This window comes from Eretmochelys imbricata, chromosome 18 (genome assembly GCF_965152235.1).
Source record: "Eretmochelys imbricata isolate rEreImb1 chromosome 18, rEreImb1.hap1, whole genome shotgun sequence".
Taxonomy (NCBI): Eukaryota; Metazoa; Chordata; order Testudines; family Cheloniidae; genus Eretmochelys; species Eretmochelys imbricata.
Window position 1 is genome coordinate 9,228,984 of NC_135589.1, and position 14,398 is coordinate 9,243,381.

General features: G+C 46.1%; 1 long non-coding RNA gene across 1 annotated transcript; it reads left to right on the top strand.

The window, feature by feature from the left end:
• Positions 1-11,636: 11,636 nt before the first annotated feature.
• LOC144276991 (uncharacterized) lies at positions 11,637-13,443 on the top strand. Its single transcript, XR_013348373.1, has 2 exons — positions 11,637-11,881; positions 13,210-13,443. It is a non-coding gene; the product is annotated as an uncharacterized LOC144276991 (long non-coding RNA).
• The last annotated feature ends 955 nt before the right edge of the window (positions 13,444-14,398 follow it).

Consider the following 14,398-nt stretch of genomic DNA (forward strand, 5'->3'; position numbering starts at 1 on the left):
CCCCTCTTATCTCCTCTGTAACCTCCCCCAAACCCCTCTCCCCCACCCTATCCTCTCCCTCTTCTCCCCAGCCCCCTATAATCTCCTCTATAACCTCCCCCAAATCCCCTCCCCCACCCTCATCCTCTCCCTCTTCTCCCCAGCCCCCTCTTGTCTCCTCTATAACCTCCCCCAAACCCCTCTCCCTCTTCTCTCCAGCCCCCCTCTTATATCCTCTATAACCTCCCCCACGCTCCTCTCCCCCCACCCCCATCCTCTCCCTCTTCTCCCCAGCTCCCTCTTATCTCCTCTATAACCTCCCCCAAACCCCTCTCCCCCATCCTCATCCTCTCCCTCTTCTGCGCCCTCAACCCCAGCCTCCCTCTTATCTCCTCTATAACCTCCCTGTCCCCCCCTCCCTCTTCTCCCCCAAGCCCTTTTCACTGTCTCCCTCCTTTTACCCAACACCCCTCATTATCTCCTCTAATCTACCCCTCCTCTCCCCCATTCCCCCGAAACCCTTCTCATTGTCTCCCTCCTCTTCCCCAACCCCCCTCATTATCTCTTCTGTAACCTACCTGTCCCCCAAACCTCTCTCCCCCAAACCCTTCTCACTGTTTCCCTCCTTTTACCCAACACTCCTCATTATCTCCTGTAACCTACCCCTCCTCTCCCCCAGTCCTCATCCCTCTTCTCCCACCCTCATCCCCACAACCCTTCTCACTGTCTCCCTCCTTTCCCCAACTCCCTCTTATCTACCCCTCTCCCACAACCCTCTTCCCCATCTCTCCTCTCTAACCTTCCTCTCACCTCCCCTGACCCCTCTCACTCTCTCCCCCCTTTGCCTCTCCTCACCCCCCTCCACCCCAAGTCTTTCTTCCTCTTCCCCTCCTATCCTCCTTTCTTTTTCCTACTTTTTTTGTGGGGTGTTGGCCGTGGAAGGCGCTGTACACTGATGGGACCATCAGCCGGGGCTAATTGTGCTGGTGGTTTGTGATGATGGCTGTCAATCAGGAGTTGGACTGACACCCAGCAAACTCATTGCATATAGGCTCCTGAAAACTTGCCATCCACTAACTTTTGGTGTTTAGCCAGCTGGGGCAAAGGTTGAAGTTGAACCAGTGACCTAGCAGTGAGGGCCTGTTACTAATACCCTAGCTACCTTCTCCCTCTTTCAATAGAAAAGATGGTCCTGTATGAATGGGGAACACATCCACAATGAACAAGACCTGTTTCCTTTAAATTGTGTTCATTGTCCTTAAGTGCACAAGATGTCATCATTGATTTTATGCTCCTCGCTGCTTTTGTATTAGTCATTACCTTTAATTTTAGCCACCAGTGCCTTAACAAAAATAAACTAAAAATAATTATTTTATGTAATGAAAGCACCCTGCAACACCCCAGGGTGTTCGGAGAATGGCACCATTAAAAAATAATGGCAAAATATGGAATCTAATAATTAAAATAAAATCATACAAACTGAAGTGTGTGGTATCATTCAAAACAACTTAAACCACTTGGCAATTACTAGCTGTGCATGCCACTAAACATCAATATAGGAACACATTTAGGAGGGGCTGGAGAAATGAGGAACAACCAACATGTACTGGAAACAAAAGATGACCAAAAAGAATGATTAAAAAAAAGGTCTGAAGCCACATAGTGAAACCTGCAGATGCAATAGGCACAGCTGTTTCATGTGACTTCTTCAACATCTCAAACTTTCCACTTTTGTTTTGCTTGACCAATGTTAGCTCACTGAGGTCTGTGTGTTTGCTGAATCCAGGTTTTGTTATTACACTGTCATCTAGCCAGGTCAGTGTTGTCACCCTTAGGCATTCACCCTTAGGCATGCAGGCATTCAGAAATCCTGCATCAAGCTGCTAAAGTCATGAGATTGGCTTAAGAATAATAAGATTTTAAATATAAAAGGTCTGGGTTTTAATAGTTTTAGGGTCTTTTTATTTACCTGCAGGTTTTTGAGCCTTTAGGGATCCCATTTTTAAGCTTCTCTCTGTAACCATGAGGACTAGACACATACAGTTTTAATTAAAATGGTGATTCCCATATAATTATATGACTCCAGGAGCTGGGGCTTTAAAAAATACCAAATATCTTGAGATCTGTGATCAAGATACTAACATTGCCAGGTGGTAAATCAAGGTACAGGTGAAGAAAAAAGAAGCGATAGAAAACTACCAACCCCCTCCTCCCCGCCCCCTCAAACAAGAACCCTCTAGCGAATCACAGGTTTGGGAGTGCCCCAATTGCTGTCCCCTGGCACATGTTAGCAACCTTCCACCCTAATTCTGTAGTGAGCTACCCATGTGATCAGGGTCTTAAGATGTGTTTGCAGCATGTAAATACTGCTGTTGTAAGCATGTCAGGACGATATATCTGAGTTTATACAATGCTCATCTCCATAGTGTCTGAATACCTAAAACAGAAAAGGACATTGTACAGATATGAAAAGACACAATGTGTCAGAAGCTTCCAGCCTCCCAAACTGTACATAGGCTTGTAAAACTGAATGACAAAGGCACAGTCTGACAGAGGATGCAAAGTGGGGGGGAGGTTGAACATATATAATGTGACATTACAGTTCTTGTACTGTTGACCATCTGTGCAGTGAAGCTGAAATTCACCCCTGTGCAGAGAGCTATAAGTGGTGCATGGCTTTGGGCAGCTCGCTGCAGAGGAGTTAATTTCACCCGAGGTGTGGAAGATCCCTGGTTATAGAGGCTTTGGAGATGGAAAGGTACTTACCGGCCTTGTAAGGCGTGGTGAGACAATCACACCCTTGTGGTATCTTGTGTACCAGTCCATGACTAGGGCCAAATGGTGCTGCCACTTGGCCCTATAGGGTAACTGTTGGGAACATCCAACTGACAGCTTTTGGAACGTTCAAGGTTGTCCTCGGCCTAGGAAGACGGTAACTGGCTGCAGTTGAAGATAACCAGGCAGCTCAGCCAATCAGATGCAAGAGTGAGGTACAACGCACTGTAGGAGAGCGGGAAGAAAAAGTCAGCTATCTCTTCCCAGTTGTTGTTACCACGGTGAACATTACAGCGCTGCCGAAGGACTGGGCATGGTTCCATGTCCTCCTTACGTCTGTAGTGGGAGGATGAAGGCAGGGCATCGTGGCTTGTGCTGATTCTCTGTGCTGGGCTGAACTGGATTCCCAGTGTGGAGTGGAAAAGGGGAAATAACAGAAGCATGAGGGAAATGCCTCAGGGAAAGTAAGTGACCCCCCCAGAGGCTCTTGCGGTTTGGGGGCGATGTGACTCCTTCTGCTTTTTAAAGTCAAAGGGTTCTCTGGTGGCCTGCACTGTCTGTCTGCTCTGCTGGTGGGTTAGCCTCATCATGGGACTTATTTGGAGTCTTTCTCTGCTGGGTCCAGCTTCTCCAGTTTTCTTGAAATGGTCCTTTCCAGGCTGACCTGTTTGAAAATGAGGCATGTCAACATCCTGGATTTTGCTTTTGAGTCAAGCATATTGAGGAATTTCCTCACTGTAGACTGAGGCACGCATTTTCTGTTACCTTCACTTGCCTTTTTCCCTAGGTGCCTCTCCCTCTCTGGTCTGACTAGCCCACTTTGCATTCATCTACAGTGCTTCACTTTTCTGTACCAAGGGGAAAGTTCAAGCAAGCCAGAGGCAGGTACGGTTGCCAACTTTCTAACAGCAGAAAACTGAACACCCTTGCGCTGCCCCCTGCCCCACCCCTTCTCACTCCATCCGCTCTCCCTCTGTCTTTCGCTGTCCCTCACCCTTGCTCATTTATTCATTTTCACCAGGCTAAGGCAGGGGGTTGGGGTGTGGGAAGGGGTGAGAAGCTCCGGCTGGGGGTGCGGGTTCTGGGGTGGGGCCAGAAATGAGAGGTTCAGGGTGCAGGACAGGGCTCCAGGCAAGGGTATAGGTTCTGAGGTGGAGCCGGGGATGAGGGGTTTGGGATGCAGGAGGGGACTCTGGGCTGGGGCAGGGGGTTAGGGTGCAGGAGGAGGTTTGGGGTGCTGGCTCCGGGTGGCGCTGATCTCAGGTGGCTCCCAGGAAGCGGCAGCATGTCCCTCGGGCTGCTAGGCAGAGGGATGGCCAGGGGGCTGGCTCCGTGCACTGCCTCTGCAGCTCCCATTGGTCACAGTTCCCGGCCAGTGGGAACTGCGAAGCTGACACTCAGGGCGGCGCCTGCAGGTGGGGCAGTGTGCAGAGCCCCCCTGGCTGCCCCTCCACCTAGGAGCCAGAGAGACATGCCACCGCTTCTCGGGAGCTGTGCGAAGCTGGGCATGGAGCCTGCCTGCCCTGCTGTCGCTGCAGCCAACCGGAATTTTAGTGGCTTGGTCAGCCGTGCTGACTGGGGCCGCCAGGGTCCCTTTTCGACTGGGTGTTCCAGTCGAAAACCGGACTCCTGGCAACCCTAGAGGCCGGTAATTTTTGGTAACAGACGGTCACCTTTGTAATTCATCCCTGCTAGAAGTATGCCTAACACTGAGTGTGGCCACATTTAGAATGCATTGTAAGAAAAACTGCTTTGTGTACTCTGAAATCCCCTTGCATCTAACTCCTTGGCAAGGCTATTTCCATCTCTGTCCCTTAATGTTGCAATGCAGTGGCAGATTGTAATGTATTTGCTCCCTGTCTTAGGATAAATGTTAGCTGCTCCTAATCCAACCTGTGTAAAATACATCTTGGTGCTGGGTACTAAATGCATGTGATCATAATAGGCTGTAAATTGACAGCCTTCCTTACAAGTCTGGGGAATTGTCAGCCATGCCCAAATCACTCTTTAGCCCTTGCTTCCAAGCTCCATTTATTGTCCATACATCCAACCAACCAACCAACTCACTAAAGGAAAATAAAACTTTCAGCTGGGGCTTTCTACATAGCCATGACTCCCAGGGCTTTCCACCTTGAATCTCCCTTTTCCAAAAACTACTGCAGGAGACTGTTCCTTCCTGCATCTTCTCTCTGCAATCCCCCAGTCCTTTTCTGCAGCTCTTTACAGGGCTGGTTTATCGATCCCTTTCCTAATAGTTCCTAATATTCCGTGAGGTTTTTTGACTGCCACTGCACATCGAGTGCATGTTTTTAGGGAACTATCCCTGATGACTCCCAGATCTCTTTCTTGAGTGGTAACAGCTAATTTAGACCACATCATTTTGTATGTATAGTTGGGGTATTTTTGCCAAAGTGTATTACTTTGCACATATCAACATTGAATTCCATCCACTATTTTATTACCCAGTCACCCAGTTTTGTAAGATCCTTTTGTAACTCTTATGAGTCAGCTTTGGACCTAACTATCTTGAGTAATTTTGTATTGGCTACAAATTTTGCCACCTCACTGTTCAGCCCTTTTTCTGGATCATTTATGTATATGTTGAACAGCACAAGTCCCCATATAGATCCTTGGAGGTCCCCACTATTTACCTCTCTCCATTGTGAAAATTGACCATTTATTTCTGTGTTTCCTGTCTTTTAACCAGTTACTGATCCGTGAGAGGACCTTCCCTCTTATCGCAGGACTGTTTAGTTTGATTAAGAGCCTTTGGTGAGAAACCATGTCAAAGGCTTTCTGAAAGTCCAAGTACACTATATTGAATGGATTGCACTTGTTCACATGCTTGTTGACTCTGTCAAAGCATTCTAATAGATTGGTGAGGCATGATTTCTCTTTACAAAAGCTGTGTTGACTCTTCCCCAAGTATCATGTTAATTTATGGGTCTGATAATTCTGTTCTTTTCAACCAATTTCCCTGGTACTGAAGTAAGACATACTGGCCTGGAATTGCCAGAATTGCCTCTGGATCATTTTTTTAAAATAGGCATTACATTAGCTACCCTCCAGTCATCTGGTACAGAGGCTGATTTCAGTGATAGGTTGCATACCACAGTTAGCAGTTCTACAATTTCATATCTGAGTTTCTTTAGAATGCTTGGGTGAATACCGTCTGGTCCCAGTGGTTTATTACTGTTTAATTTATCAATTTGTTCCAAAACCTTCTCTATTGACATGTTAATCTGGGACAGTTCCTCAGATTTGTAACCTAAAAAGAATGGCTCCAGTATGTGGATCTCCCCCATATCCTCTGCAGTGAAGACTGATGCAAAGAATTCATTTAGCTTCTCCAAAACAGCCTTGTCTTCCTCAAGTGCTCCTTTAGGGACTTGATTGTCTAGTGGCCCACTGACTGTTTGGCAGGCTTCCAGCTTCTGATGTACTGAAAAGTATTTTTGCTGTTAGTTTTTGTGTCCTTAGCTACTTGCTCTTCAAATTCTCTCTTGGCCTGCTTTATTATACTTTTACAGTTGACTTGTCAGAGATTATAAGTCTTTCTATTTTCCTCAGTAGGATTTGACTTCCAATTTTTAAAGGATGTCTTTTTGTCTCAAACAGCCTCTTTTACTCTGCTGTTTAGCCATGGTGGCATTTTTTTGGTCCTCTTACTGTTTTTTTTTCTTTTTCTTTGGGTATACATTTAGTTTGAGCCTCTGTTATGGTGTCTTTAAGTAGTCTCCATGCAGTTTGCAGGCATTTCAACCTTGTGATTGTTCCTTTTAATTTCTGTTTAACTAGCTTCCTCATTTTTGTGTAGTTCCCCTTTTTGAAGTTAAATGCTACTGTGGTGGGTTCTTCTGTATTTCCCCCCTAAAAGGATGTTACATTATTTAATGTAATTACATTATGCTCCCTATTACCGAGCGGTTCAGCTGTGTTCATCTCTTGGGTCAGATCCTGTGTTGCACTTAGAACGACATCAAGAATTGCCTCTCCCCTTGTGGATTCCAGGACAAGCTGCTCCGAGAAGCAGTCATTAATGTGTCTAGAAAATTTCTCTCTGACTTTCTTCCTGAGGTGCAATAGACCCAGTCAATAGGAGGATAGTTGAAGCCCCCTGTTATTAATTATTAATTATTATTATTATTGTGTTTTCTGCCATTGTAGCTTCTGTAATCTCCCTGAGCATTTCACAACCCACCACCATCCTGGTCAGGTGGTTGGTAGTATACTCTTACTGCTATACATTTATTGTTCAGACATGGAATTTCTATCGATAGAGATTTGATGTTCCAGTTTGATCCATTTAAGATTTTTACTTTATTTGACTCTATGCTTTCTTTCACATATAGTGCCACTCTCCTACCAGTCACTGTTATTCCTGTATATTTTGTCTCCTGGTATTACTGAGTCCCACTAATTATCCTCATTCCACCAAATTTCCATGATGCCCATTATATCAATATCCTCATTTCACGCCAGGCACTCTGGTTCACCCATCTTAGTATTTAGACTTCTCTCATTCTTCCTTCGTTGTAACTAGGTAGTAGGAACACCTATTTCAGGGGGGGGTCAGGACCACTCAGAGGGTCATGAGGTTATTACATGGGGGGTCGCGAGCTGTCAGCCTCCACCCCAAACCCCACTTTGCCTCCAGCATTTATAATGGTGTTAAATATGTAAAAAGGGTTTAATTTAAAAGGGAGGTCGCACACAAGAGGCTTGCTATGTGAAAGGGGTCACCAATACAAAAGTTTGAGAACCACTGACCTATTTGCATCAGTAGTGCCTAATCCTGAGAGGTGCTGAACTTGGACAGTGCCCATTGATGTCAACAGGCATTTGATGGCATTCAGCACTTATCAAGATCAGATCTGGTCCCTACTCTTTTAAATTTCAGCTTTCCTTTCATTCCCTCCATTTGTCACTTTCCCCTTCTCTGCCTGTTGGAGAATCGCTCTCCCTAGCTCTGTCAATTACCCTCCCAGTCTCTCTCTGCAAGGCAACATTTGCCACCTGGAATGAGGAGAGATCTGTGACCACTGAGTGCATTGTATTCTAACCAACTCTCCCTCACCTAATTAAGTTTCCTTTTTTAAGCAAACCACCCCCCTGTGTCTCCCGGGCTTCTGAATCTCTGCCCAGTTGCACAAGTGAACTTGGGGGGCTTTCGAATTTATTTGTCGATGTGACTTCATGGCCCTTTCCATGGCAACACATCGCAATGCCTGAGAGGATGCTAAAGAGCAGCACACAAGGAGATTTTCAATTGGAACCGAATATTTATAGGGTAAATGAGAAAGCAGCCAAAGAAGAGGCCAAAAATAATAATAGTAATAAATTAAAAATGAAAAAAGAAGAAAGGAAACGTTAGAAAGGTAGGAAATCACAGATCAGATCTTACCTTTGTAATCAGAAAGTTTCTGGTGTTGCATGGACCCTTTGCAACCTCCTCTGCCTTTCACATGCAAAATCTCATCTCGCATTGTATTTTCTCCTCTGCCATTTGGATATTAATCCTGCTCCATCTCCTAGACCTTTCCAAGTTGCTTTAAAGGTGGAGGGCAGAAACTCTTAGAAATATAAAAGGTGGTTGGGATGTATTACTAGCACCTTCCATTTAACTATTCAATAACTAAGACTCGCATCTCCCTATGAGGTAGGCAAAGGTTGTTACCCTCATTTGACAAGTGGGGAAATTGAGGCATGAGACGTGAAGTGACTTACCTGAGGTCATGTGGTGTTCATGGCAGAGCTGTGACCAGACCCCAGGAGCCCTGATCCCCAATACTCTGCAAGAGCTAGAGCTACTGGCTGAGATTTTCAACTTTCCACAGGGGCTTCAAATGCATGGTACCTGTTCGTTTCAGTGGGAATTGTATATCTAAATGCCCTAGACAGCTTATGGTCTGTGCTCTCTCCTGCCATCTCAAAATGTTATGTAATTGTTGGGACGCACTGATCAGCTCATTGCTTTTGAATGAATGCCTGTGACACAGCAGGGAGGGGGGAGTATTGACCTGGGAATGTGACAGGGGAGTTTCACTGGGGATGGGAGACCTGAGAACCTGTCACCTGAGCCAGGAGGGGGAGGGGGAGGTAACATCTCTGCCCGGGAATGTGGACAAAGGCTGCAGGAGAGAGCCTGCTGGAGGGGGGGCGGTGTTTGGTGCTGGGTAGTGGAACACAGGGAACCCCAGGGCTGGGGTCTAAGCTCCCTGCTCCCCCAGAAGGACTTGACTGAGTGGTCCTGGTTGTACCCACAAGCTCTGTTTTAGACTGTGTTCCTGTTGTCCAATAAAGCTTCTGTTTTACTGGCTGGCTGAGAGTCACGGTGAATCCCAGGAAGAGGGGTGCAGGCCCCGAACTCCCGCACACTCCGTGACAATGCCCAAACAACATCTCTTCCCAAAAGAGTAGCATAGAGGGAAAATTCACAAGTACAGCCTCTGGAGTCCATTGGCATTGCAGCAGCTATCTGATGCCCTGTCATATCTTTGATCTGCTGCATCTCACAGCAGAGCCAGTGCCCTCGAGTCTATGGGCACATTCTACTCTGGCAATCCCTTGACAATAACCTTCCCCCTAGGGCTTCTGCCACTTCGTTCCTACCTGAAACTTACAAGTGCATGGAAATGTGTAATAAAAATAATTTATCCATATATAGGCAAAAAAGTTAGCTGAAACTTTTCTGACTGGCCAAAGGCTCTCTCCTGGGTATGTCAACACTGCAAGTGAAGGTGTGATTGTAGCCCAGGTAGGCGTTCTTGTGCTAGCTTTAATTCAGCTAGCGGGGTAACAATAGCAGTGTAGATGCATGGGCTCCGCTGAAGCTAGCCACCCAAGTAGAAGCCCCCTAGGGAATCTGGATATGTATTTGGGTGGCTAGCCTGTGCTGAAGCCCATCTATTGTTACCCATGCTAGCTATGGTACAATCACGCCTTCGCTTGCAGTGTAGACACACTCACTGATACAGACTGCTTACCTTCCCTTGTGCTGACATGCTTCCCCCTGGCCCAAGTCAGGTTTGCAGCTGGTGGCGGAGGTCTGGGTATCGTGGAAGTGAAAAAATTGGTAATGTGGCTCATTGCATTCAGGGGGGCCCTAAATATGGGACAGTTAGGTGATCCCCCCAAATACAGGACACAAGGTGAAATTCACCCCGAGGTCTTATACACCAATTCAGTGCCATATAAGCCCTCAACATGGAGATTAAGAGGGGCTGGCTCTTTGCACAGGGGTGAATTTCATCCTCAGCGCACAACTCAGGCCCACAACGTGGGCTGAAGAGAATCACTGCTGCAGACAGCTGAACCTGCGGCAGGACTGTTAGCTCCTTTGCCATAAGTAACACTGTCCATAAGCCCCAGTCATGATTCTGCAAATTCCTGATGTCGATAGTTACAGCAATAAAAGTACAGCGTCACCATATTTGCGAAAGAGATGAACGTCACTTTGAGTCTAAAGTGAGAGAGAATGGGAGAGATCCCTCCTAACGAGGGAAGGTCAAGGAAGAGGAGTCCCAGAGGTGACTGGTGGTGGGTTCAGTTGGGTTTGCAAATAGTTTTGTAAAAATGGTCTCTTCCTTTTTTGGCAGGTATTTTCTTTTACAGTGAATTTACGTTTGTGAAAGGTACCAGACTGGCAGCCTGTTAGCCGATGGCCAAGGATGTTTTGTGAGGTGCCAGCTATGCCCGTTTTATACCATCCGTGACTTTAACTGCTAGGACTCACTGTCCCTTCGCAGCGGGCAGCCCGGGCTAGGCTGACGGATGCCCCAAGGTCCTAAACACCCGTGACTTTAACTGCTAGAGCTCAGAGCTCCTTTGCAGTGGGCAGTCAACACTGACTGACAGGTGCCCCAATGGCAGCACTAAGAGCCTATCCACACCCGTGACTTTAACTGCTAGAGCTCAGAGCTCCTTCGCAGCGGGCAGCCAGGATTGACTGACAGGCGCCCCAAGAGTTTGCCCCATGGAGGCGGCACAACTCAACGCTAGGCTCTTAGTACTTTCACCTAATGGCCAGGCTTTAGAGCCAAAATGGCTGAGGTTCTTTCATTGTGTCGGCTGCTTTACAGTAAACCAGAGAAACAAGTCAGGCTTATGCACAAATGGTTACCAAAATTTATTAAACTAGATTCTAATCATGTGGTTACAAAATTGCTAGTGCCTACTTATTTAAATGTAGAGATGTTACACACACAAACAAGTTACAAAACTGAAGCCACAATCCCAAAGAAAGAAAACAAAGTATAGAGCTCTATTTCAAAATATGTGTACACTAAAGATAGGAGATCAGGTGTGGGTGCTTCTTACCCTCCTTGCATCTCTCGATTCCAGCGGTGCCAAGCCAGGATCGGTCACTCAATTCCGCGGAAAGACGAATAAGGGACAAAGCTTAGGGACCCTCTTAGCTGCAGAAGCCTTGGGAGGCTGTCACTTATCTGACCAGCAGATAGATAGTGAAAAGCCCTCAAAAATCATGGTGCTGTAGGTCCCATACTTATACCTCTGTACTCCTTTATTCTCTTTCTCCTTTCTTATGCCAAATTGGGGCTGGTCTGTCTGGGCGACGCCAGCTCTCGCAAGAGTAGTTTACACTTGCAAGGGAGAGAAACGGTAAGTTTCGACTACGGGACATTCCTTTTATTAGGGTAAATATTTTCCCACCTAGGATGTTGGGGTGTGTGCATCACGCTATTTAGTAGGGGCTAAGAGCCATGTCTGTCACAGCTTCTCTGTCTGCTGGGAGCCTAATCGTTGTATATGTTCCCAGAGGCACATTGTAGCAGCACACCTGTGCTTCTCACAGCTTCAAAGGCTGTGCTGGAATTGATGTTAAGTGCCCTGTTGTTTTGGCTCCCTTGTGTTCCCAGCAATGCTGGTCTGAGAGGGGGGACTGGCTGTCTGGCTACACAGCCCTGGACACCTATCTTTGGACCTGACTCAGCAAGGTGCTTAAAGTATATGCCCCTCTAAACATCCCCAACTAATACCAAATCATTGACTTCAATGCTTAAGTAGCTTGCTGAATCCTGAATCCTTCATGCATGGAACAAGCACACCATTGGAAACTGCAGAACACCAGTTCACCAACGGACTACCTCTAGGGGGGAGAAGACAGGTAGGTCTCCACTTGTACACTCAGTAGTTAGCCTCTCTGCAGAGACTGTCAACAAGAGTGACAGTTAGTGGTTATTTTTGGCATTTATGCTGTTATGTCTGTTAGAAAATGAACTGAGACTTATTCCACAAGGACAATTGGGGCAAAGATGGTTGTCTTGCTATTTTGTGCAGTGCCTATCACAATGGGAGCCTGATCTCCTCATTTGCAGATGTGTCAAATCTGGGGGAGAAGGGAAACGAAGGTTACCAAGTTGCTGCCCCTGACCACCACCACTGCCTCTTGCAGACGGTGATTTTTCAGAGCATTCCGAGACTAGAAAAACTGCATTACATACAAACCAGAAATACTGTTGATCAGAATTACTGATTGTTTGTCTATCCAGCAAGAGCCAAGACATTTTTTTTAATACCCCAAACCACCCAGCAATCTGACACAGATTGTGTTTGGAATATACAAACATATACAGCTTATACATGTAACAGTGAAGCATGATTTAATTAAATGAGCACTGGGCAGGAAGCCAGGAAAGTCTGCATTCTAATTCTGGCTGTGCCACTGACTCACTGTGTGTCCTTGAGACAGTCATGTAACATCTCCATCCCCCAGTCTGTAAAATGGAGCTGGAAATGCTTTTCTACAAGGGGGAGAGTCAGGGCTTGATTTTCAGAGATGCTCCACACTCACAACTGCAGGGGGAAAGCAAATGGTGAACTACTAATAATAATCCCTAGCTCTAATTTAGAGCTTTACATCAGTAGATCTCAAAGAGCTTTGCAAAGGAGGTCAGTATCATAATCTCCATTTCACGGGTGGGGAAACTGAGGCACGGAGAAGTGACATGACTTGTCCAAGGTCAGCCAACAGGCCAATGGCCAATCCACTCTGTTAGTTCTTCTGAGGCCCAGTCCGGTGCACTATCCACTAGGCCACACTGTCTCCCCTACGACTTTTGTTTTTATGCTAAACTCTGTCCATTGTATTGTTACCTCATTCTCCCAATCCATCTCTACCCCATTTGGCCACCTATTGTGACCTCTCTGATACCAAGACTATACACTCTCTGGAACAGGACTGTCTTCTTTGTTGTTTGTTTGTACAGTGTCTAGCACAAGGGGGCCTTTATCCTTGATTGGGGTTCTGTGGCAATAGAAATAAACAATAGCAGTAATAAGCACCTAATAGGTCCAGGTGAGCAATGGATGCTCAGTGCTTCTGAAAATAAGGACATGAATGTTTGAAAGTACAAAGTACTAAGAATCAGGATTGATTATTATACCTCATTATGAAATGTCTGCTACACCCGAGAATAATTTAACTCATTCCAGGTATATGAATCAAATGCTTTTACCAGCTGGATTTCATGCATAAGGAGGTTCAGCAGCACGCATCAGAAATGCACCCGCTCCATCGTCTCTCCGACACCAGCACACACTAACGCGCAATGTTCTTCTAGTAACAGAAGAAGGAGGAGAGAAAACAACAACATCCCAGCAAAAGAAGGAGGGAGCCCCCACATCAAATTCCCATCTGTTTTATAAATAAATATGATGCGGGTGCCAGCTTTGTTGGTCTGGATCCCAGTGATTTTCTTCTGACATATGTTAGTTCCTCTGTTTGAGCCAAAAGACTTAGTAAGCAAATATTTAGCAAGCATTTGGAACATGTGACTTGGGCTGTCTTGAGGAGATTACTTATTTATCTAATAAGGGACATCAACTCTCACGCTTCAGGGCATAAGCCAGCCTCTAATGGATGGGAGCTCGGAAGAAAACTTCCTCTAAGGGCAGTTTATTCCATACTTGCCCACTACATTTTCCTCTGAATCATATTGTTCTGGCCACTGTCAGAAACCAGATATTGGATTAGACAGACCACTGTTGTGATCCATTATGACAGTTCCTGGTTTCCCGTGATATAGGCACAGACACACACCTGGAAACGGAGGGGGAGAAATCGAGAGAGCCCTAGAATCAGGGAGAGACAAGGAGTGCCGAGAAACAGAGACATGGGGACATCGTCCCAGAGAGATGGTCGTGCACAGAGAATACCATGGTGCATGAAGAATCTATCCTAGAAGGACCCAATCAGTTAAATGGACAGTAAGTGGCAAAGTGTTTTTATTTGCAAGGATTGTCACATGCCAGGAGATATAAACTGGTCAATTTTATCAGGAAAATCCATGTTTTCATTATAGTGTAAGCAGCATCCATTTAAATTTGAAAGTTCTGAAGAACAGCGTCTCATTGACCATTTGTTCCTACTCCTTCCAGGGTAGCCCCATGAAACCACAGATGGATTGGAGAACCTAGGCTTGACCCAGGGCTCGCTTACAGCCTGATCCGAAGTCCATTGGAGTTAGTGGAACAACTTCCACTAATGTCAGCAGGCTATGGATCAGACCCGTACACTGTTTTTTCTCCCCTGATTTTAACAGAAGTACTCCTGATTTACACAGGTATTAAGAGAGAAAAACCAGCCCTTCCATATTTCTCTGTTGCATTTGAGACTCTTTAG